General features: G+C 37.0%; 1 pseudogene; it reads left to right on the top strand.

Moving 5' to 3' along the window:
* Positions 1 to 2535: 2535 nt before the first annotated feature.
* Positions 2536 to 5596, top strand: LOC109481761 (annotated as a pseudogene).
* The last annotated feature ends 3429 nt before the right edge of the window (positions 5597 to 9025 follow it).

The following is a 9025-nucleotide window of genomic DNA, read 5'->3' as shown; positions in this document are numbered from 1 at the left end:
TGTGTGTGTGTGTGTGTGTGTGTGTGTGTGTGTGTGTGTGTGTGTGTGTGTGTGTGTGTGTGTGTGTGTGTGTGTGTAGAGATATAGTAGTAAATAACTCTAGACCCATTTTATGAATTGTAATAATACTTGGTAGGTGGTTAGGGGTTGATGATAGATTTTCCCCTCAGGGCTTGTTATGACACTGCAGCGGAACTTCCGGTTTAACATCTCGTGACACGTAAGGGTCACGGATTTCGAATAGTAAATAGCTCTTGTGCTCAAGAAGAAGTAATTGAGTTTGGGCCCCATAACAGTTTCGTTCTGGAACTGCAGAGCATTTGTTGAAATCCTTCGAGGCATGATAAGAATCGTTGGACGGATCGTTGTGACTTTTGATATGTAGGTAGCTTAAGTTATGCTTCAATATAATCAAATGACAATTGTGCAAATGGGGATCTAATTTGCATTAAAAATGAGGTAATATCTTAAATCTGATGGGTTCCAAGATAGATAATAAACTCGTGACTTATGTAATTGAGAACGATAAGAACAACCGATTCGGAAGATACTGGAATTGAAAATTAAGCCCTAATTTGCATAATTGATATTTTTATGGTGGTAACTGCCATAAGTTTTATACATACTGCATTTGGAAGACAAATAACAATTTTTTTTTTCACACAAATTATTCAAATCAGGACCTCATTTGCATTTTTTAGGAAATATTACAGTGGCTTTGTTAAAATTATGCTCCCTTGTTTGAAAAGCTAAAAATATTGACTATTTATAATTTAAATCGACTTTAAACTTGTTTGTTAATATTTGCAGTACCTATTATGACTATTTCATATTGAACTCAGACATCAATAGCCATAAGACAGAGGACCTGCTGCCTGGAATATTTTGCACAAAACATTAAACAAACATTATATCCAACTGCTTAATCATCAATGACATTTGATAAGACTTTATATGTAAATTGCTGATTTAAAAAAAATCGTAATTTATGCTAATAAGATGGCGTAATCGGACAGAATTTTTAATAGTCGGACCACATTATTAGATGAGGGTTATAGTACGTCGTATTATGTGATAATAAAACAAAATTATTTTTATGATTTATTTCCGCTAGTTTACCGATCATCTTTAATTTCGGTAGCCAAACGTCTGTCCCCTCAGTTCTAGGAATCTTTAAAAAACATTCTAGATAGGGTTAAATATATTTTGGCAGTCGTATTGCCGTTAAGAACTTTTTCTGTGGCTATATCTGCGTGAATAACACGCATCCTTTCCTTTATTAAAAGGCTTTGTGGCTGCACGCTGGGTTCCCGAGACTAAACAGAGAATAAGGTTTAGTCTTACAGTCTTAAAGAACCTGGGTATGAAGGTTGGACCTGGCAGCATTGAGGAGAAACTCCGAGGGGTGGCGAGCTGTCTCCGCAACAGGGTAATATTAGATCAAACTAGAAAGGCCAATATTTGCTTTGGAGCAAATACAGCGATGGGTTCACCACATTTTACGACATGGCAGGGAAAGAATGGGAAACACAAGGGAAAACAATGATTTACATTGATATAACTATAATATGAAGTAAAATACAACTAAAACAACAGTTGGATAGCTATTCCCTACTTTATTGGTTAGGATTTTTAATTGCATAATGCAAACTGTTGATTTTCAAAATAAATAAAAAAACGTCCATGCCCGGCATTCCAATGCTGGAGCAGGAAAGCTTGAAATACCTACCAAAACACTTGAATACAGACATACTGTCAGTATGGAAATGCTTCTGTGCAGGTGTTAATCAAGTTAAATCCCAACAGCCAATCAGCAAGAAGTATAGAGGAAAGCTGCATGCCTATTGGTTGATGCCCTGCATTCCATTGTCATGACTCATGCCCAAACGTGGTGAACAAGGCAGACTAACACAGTAATACATTTGCTATAACACAGCCAAAAAACTCAAATAAAACCATTCTAAAAGCCTGTATCACAATAATTTAAAAACGCCTAGGGGTATTTGCCCACTGTACCTCCATACCAAATTTCAGGACCTTAGGCCCTAAAATGAAGAAGCTGAATCCATTTAAAGATATGGCAGGAGGAGGAGGAGGAGAAGGAGAAGAAACATCAGAAAAAGCAATATGGTTTCACCACACCACTTCGTGGTGTGGTGAACCCATAATCACTATAAACAAACGCAAGCAAATACACATTGCCTTTCTCTTTCTCTCTTTTACTTAAATTAGTATAATAGAGCAGTCTGTCATCTCTGATTACTCAATTTTGATATTTACAAGGAACTGTCAGACTTTAGAAGTAACATCCGCAACTTTTCGTCACTGACTTTAACTTTAATTCATAAACTTTGATATTGCTTGCAACTCTTCTGGTGGCTTAAACTGGAGTCTCTGGTAGAAACTTAATATGTTTAAATAAATGCAAAAAATTTCATCATTGCGTGTTCTTAACTTTAGTTGGCAGGATATGAAGAAATGTCGTTTTATGCTTTAAACGACATAAGCGTGGCTGTCGCAAACGTCATCAGCGGCATGGCGTTCGGGAAGTGCTATGACTACAAGGATGAAACGTTCCGAGATCTCGTTGATGCCATGCAGAAGGTCGTTGATGAACTTGGGTCTGGACAGATCATCAGCGTTCTCCCTTTCTTACGGTTTGTTCCTGGAAGTAAGTAACATTGATTTACTTAAAGTTGTACACCTCGTTGCATTCTCTTTTCCTTGCCGTGAAATTTCCAGCGAGCAAAGAAAAGAATCCACTGTCGACACTGATCTTTTCCAACTTTCTTCGTCACAAGATCGACAGATGTTATACTGTATACTACTATTCCAAAATGCTGTCAATGCCAATTATGCGAAGACATTACATCAAGACAAAAAAGATTTGTATGGATGTTGTACAACATAATAGAGAAGCTGTAGATGGCTACCTATGACATCTAGTGGATTGGTCGGGGCAGCAAAGATCAAGTTTTATAATAGGCCTTCTATGGCTGATATGTATGATACTACAGCGAAGCTTTGATGCTTGAGGGAAAATTTCTGGAACTGTTAAGTTAATGATTTATCTGTAGTTGGAGGTCGTTGGGTGTGGGAGTAAGTGGTGTAAGTTTGGGCCATCTAGCAGTTTGTTTTGAACTTAAGTTGTTTTTTCTAGCTTTTCTAGCTAAGTACTTTGATGCCCCCGCGAATTCGCATTGTTTAGGTAGATATTTACTTTAGATTAGGTAGATATTTACTTTAGATTATAGAAATGCACGAATCGCCATCCATGACCAATTAGTATCAATAAAATGTTGTTGATTATAATTGTTGCAGGACAATAAGTTTCAAATAATATAAAGTTTTGAATCATTCACTAATATCTTTTCCTAGTAAACAGCGGCTTCAAGGAAGTGCTGAAATAGAGCACCAAGATTCAGGAAGTGGTGTGGGACGAGATCACGCGCCATCGCGAGAACCTGGATCCCGAGAATCCGCGAGACTTCCTCGACTTCTGCCTACTGGAGGTTGAGAAGCAGGAGAAGGTGGAGGGTCAGACGGAGGAGAACGCTGCGTACGTCGCCATGGAGCTCTTCATGGCGGGAATAGGCAAAACCACCAACACACCGCTGTGGAGTCTGATGTATATGACTTTGAACCCCGACATCCAAAATAAGGTACTGTTCAGCATCAAATGTTACTGTTGTTACACTATGTAATAAAAATAAATAAATTTTACGGCTCTCAGTGGCCAATATGAGATGTTGTCACATCGGCGCACCAAATCCGTAAGGTGTTTTTGGCACCCTGACAGACAGATTAGCCTAAGAGGCTCGGTGGGCGTCACTCCACCGTATAGGTGGGGAAGTCGTGTAAAGTGCCTTTCCCAAGGGCACAACGTCGGGCCACGGTGAGTATCGAACCCGGGACCTCTCGGTTCCGAGTCCAACGCTCTAAGCGCTGCGTCACCGACGCCACTTACACTATGTAGAATCGTGTAAAGATCACCTAAAATCTGAGATACAGTCCTTTTTTTGCATGTTCCCGTTCTTCGCATTCCCTACTGACTAAAAATTTTACGGCACCTGTTGCGACGTGAATGCATCCAGTGCAGTTTTAGGGTTGGGAACTTAATATACTAATTACATTTTCTTAGTTGAAATAACACTGTCCCAATGTATATCAACATTTATAGAATAAAAAATGCCAAAAATGCTGACAAACGGTTAATAAAAGGATCCCGATTAAATTTTTAGGGCACCGCCCAGAAAAAAAATCTTTGGGCTTGTTTCTGCACTTTACAATGCCTAACGTCTTAAATACTGATTCAAATGTGCTGATGTAGGACAGTATGTGTCAGTATCATACAGATTTTCTATTACACTTAATGAAACTGGGTGTGTTGTTTTCACTCTTGATGATGTTTTGGTATATATCTCCAAATCTGTCAAAAGAAATGCAATGATATTGGGCAGGTTGGTAGGTAGGGTAAAGAGGATTGTGTTAGCTGACTTTGGGCCCATGGTTATTGAACTTGGTACTGCAGTAATAATTTAAAATAACATCGTTGGTGCATGATGGTCTGTAGGTGTGAGTTTAGGGTAGCACCAAATGATAACAAAACCATTAAAGATTTAACGGAGGGATGATGTCTACAACTACTTCTTGTTCGGAATATTTTTAGTTTTGCCACGCTGAAATTGCATTAGATGTCTTTAAGGATGACTTCAATACAATGTAACTTTAACAGGTACACGAGGAGCTTGATACGGTTGTTGGTGAGGGTCTGCCCGCCCTGTCCCACCGTTCCCAGCTGCCCTACGTGAACGCCTGTCTGCTGGAGGTCATGAGGATCCGGACCACCGTACCTCTGTCGATTCCCCACGCCACCACAGAGACGGTCAAAGTGCGGGGATACGACATCCCTAAGGGAACTCAGGTATGCTTCCTTGTCGAAGACGACACATTCTTTTTTCAACGTTGTAAAATATCTATGATTTTTTAAAGAAATACCTATGATTTATCCCGTTTTTTTTTCAACTCGAAGGAAACTTTCACCCGATCTCATTTTTAACTTATCATGCTTAAAGTATGTATGGATGTGTAGACATATTTAATGTTTTGCTTGATCCAGGTACTACCAAACCTGTACTCCCTCCACAAGGACCCCGCCTACTGGCCTGATCCGGACCGGTTTGACCCCGGAAGGTTTCTGGACGCGGAAGGAAACGTCATCAACAAGCCTGAGTCCTTCATGCCTTTTGGCGGAAGTAATTACATTATCTTAGTTCATACCATAGGTAATAATGAAATATATATCTTCTTCTATTTTGTTAAATTGATCCAATATCTTTATTTTTTGGGCCCCATGACGTAACATTTGGTATAGATGTAGATTTAGCAACTATTTTTAGGCATTTTTTTTTTTCATTTCCAGGGTAACGTGGCTGTCTTGGGGAGCAGCTGGCCAGGATGGAAATTTTCCTGTTCTTCTCGACCCTGCTGCAGTCCTTCACCTTCAGGACGCCAGAGGGCGCTTCTCCTCCAACCACTGACGGCGTCTTTAGTCTGGGGTTAAAACCGCGTCCGTTTAAGCTCTGTGCGATCCCGCGTTAGTTTATTGGCTAGATTTGTGAAAAATGACGAGACTTATCTGACATTTATACAAATATTTCTAGGAAATTAAGCTACGGTAGGGAACGGTATGGTTTAGGGAAACATAAAGATACGATTTTAGCTCCTCACACAACTCTAACTGTAACTACATATACATTACGCAAGTTGAAGCCATTGGCAACAGCCCACGTAAACATGATGTCTAAGATTTCAAAGCACATCACGTAGTACTAGTGTGCCCTACAGCTTCAAACAAACAGAATTAAATTTAACCATACACTTTTGATTTACTCGTTTTTATTCTAGACCAGCCAACAAACATTCTCGTAAAGAGTAAAGTTGATTTAAAATCACACGTAACCACTATGTGTATAATTAGATTTAAGAGCTATACGTGGCATCAGAGATGTACGGCATGCTAGTTCATACCCACTAAACCATTAGACGGTACGATTTGTACAAGTTTTGTCTTAGTGAAACTGTAAGCCAGATGCAAGAATCATGCTTTTCCGATACATGTAAGGCCACACCGTTTTACTTTTATGGATGACATCCTCTTAAGACCCACAAACTAGTGCGCGCGGGCGAATAAAAAAAAATTCCGACCAAAAATAAAAATGCTACTAAACCACTGGAATACAAAGCTGCTATTGTGAATTTGCGGCAGTACGTAGCGACGTATACGACCAGCCGGCACATGCTGACTTTTTTGCTGAATTTATTAATCGACACTGTACGTAATTGTACTGAGTTCTTGAGCCGCCATGAAGCTTTGTTGCCATCCTCCAGGGTTATCACCGGCTCCATAATGTCGCTAACTACTATGGACTACCCAGGCCTAGAGCCTCGGAGGACGTGATCATTTTTTTTTTGGAGAACAAGCAAAAATCAATGCGCGCGCGGATGTCATCCATAAATTCAAGTCGGCGTGACCTAAGTACGTCTTTCAACCAAAGTGAGCATAGTTTCTTATTTTTTGTTAGGAAATGACAAGAAAAACCAATGCCATTAATTATATAGATTTAGTAGTCAATGTAGTCATTGCTCAATGTTTTTATTATAACTAACTATTAGTATAAATATTGAAGATCCATACACGTCTGTTACCTTCTGTAGGATAGGTAAGCTTGTCATTTATAAGCCCCCTGAGTTCTGAGCCCCCTAGTCTAACGGATAAAAAAAGCCCAGTCTAGCTAGGGTTAAGCACGATAGGTCAAGAAGCTATGATATATTTTCATGACGTTTGGTGTGTGCTTTTTATCTTTGTCTATCGAATGTTAAATTTTTATTATTAGAAAGACGGTGCTGAAGAAAAACATAATGGCAAGAGTCATAAAAACAGCTTCTGAATATGTAATTCGGCAACGTGTTTGGTAGCCAGACGTTTAAACTTTCTAAATGCAGAGACCGTACCTTGATATGAAAACTTCAATCATAACACATGCTGTGTGAGTGTGAATGTTTATGAATGAGATACAGACGATTAACTTCTCCAATGTTTACGTGATGTGTCTCGATACTATGTCTTTTTTTAACAAACACCTTTAGCTAGAAACAGCTCCTAGTAAATATCTGATTCGTTTCTACTTGGGTTGAATATAATAGTAACCAAGCTGTACATTTTTTGTGTACGTATTTGACAAATGGCAGTGACGTATCAAAACAACATCATGATAGTTGATGTTTAGGATGTAGTTGATGATTAGGATGTTAGGTTACCTGAAAAGCGGGACAAAATGGCCCGAGCTGCAATCACTGGTTAAATAAATAAATTGAATTTAATGATTAAAAGAAAGATATTACAACACCATTTTCACGATTTCATTGAATTTATTTAAGTATTTAAGTACACAGTTTCACATTTTAAAGACAGGCACTTCGGTTGATTAAGTCTCATCTGCGATAACTCCTGCTTTGTAAAACCCAAAGAAATAAATAGAACTCAAGCCAAGAGAAATTATGCGAACACTCTACTAAAATCAACAATTAAAAACCTTCGTCATTTCTGGACGTTTACGACTGACCTATTTTAGATAATTTTTTTTTTGATTGTGCTAAGAATTCCTTTAATTTCTTTTGATTACCATGGTAACTCATGCAAAAGTGTCTGTTTAAATAATTCAAATCTGTCAAAGTTTCTCTATTTTAGATACAATAGAACAAAACAAGGTTAGGTACCTTTTTAAATCAAATGTTATTACTATTATTGATATTATTACTATTATCAAGGTTTTTGTTAAATTGGCTTTTTTGTTCATACTGTTGCTGGACCTGTTATGTATTATATATTACTTATCGAATGATCTATTAATTATCATTGGCTCTTAGTTCTATTTACTTCAACGTTCATTATATAATTTGTATTCGTATAATTCGTATCAAGGGTTGTTATTGCTTTTTTGTTATTGTATATTTTGATTATTATTTATGTAATCCTTATCAGTTTATTTTGGTCGGGGTTTTAAAAAGGAGTATATTCCTGTTACCCCTATCATTTTACACATTTGTTGTAATAAAGTTGAAATAAAGAAAAAAAAACAATTCAAGAACGATTCTATATAGTTCTTATGCATTTCCTTAAAAGTAGGCTAGTAAATCATGTTTATAAAGTTTCTGGTTAACATCCGGCGGTATCTTCGGAAGGTTACAACAGCCATATTTATCCTATGACCACCAAATTTTCATTTTTAAGAAAAATTATAACTTAAATGTATTCATAACATAGCATAAATATGACATCATTTATATGTCTTTATCGGCTGAAACTGTCTAAAAGGCTATATAAATAAAAAATTACGACATATGATAAAATGAGGTCTGCTACAACTTCTATCGTCTATTGCAACAGTAACAAACCTTAAAATTATCCCATTGAATAATGACATTTGTATTAAATATACAAGTTAGAATTCGACATTTTGAAAACAAAACGTTCAATCTATACATAAACTAAAACATGTGCTAAAAACGCCAATATCATTTTTTTCTTAAGCAGACTTATTATAAAATACCATGAAAAATGTATTGGTCACAAAGATAATACATGTATATGGTCCGTCATTTTAACTCTTACTAATGACGTCATTGAATTAGCCTTATAACTGTTCTTACTGTATTGAAAAAGTATTATTGCATCATCTTGAAAACATTTCCTTTCATTCTTTTTCTTCTACAATTTATTAAAGTCTTCTTTTTGTTTAAAGCTTCAGTTATTACAAGCTTTCTCAGACTAAAAAGATAATACTATCAGTAATATGTTATTTTTGTCACACAATCACATGTGCATTTTACTTTCAGTACAGTCTATTGAGATCTTTATGCAAATAGCTGAGAAATACCCTAATAAAAATTTTAAACAGTTAAGTATTTATGGACTTTGTTATGAGAAGCCTATAATCCAGCTATCTTTCTTTACCTCCAAAAC

Source organism: Branchiostoma belcheri, unplaced genomic scaffold (genome assembly GCF_001625305.1).
Source record: "Branchiostoma belcheri isolate BF01 breed outbred unplaced genomic scaffold, Haploidv18h27 scaffold576, whole genome shotgun sequence".
NCBI classification, from domain to species: domain Eukaryota; kingdom Metazoa; phylum Chordata; class Leptocardii; order Amphioxiformes; family Branchiostomatidae; genus Branchiostoma; species Branchiostoma belcheri.
This window is presented reverse-complemented; position numbering and strand designations above follow the sequence as displayed.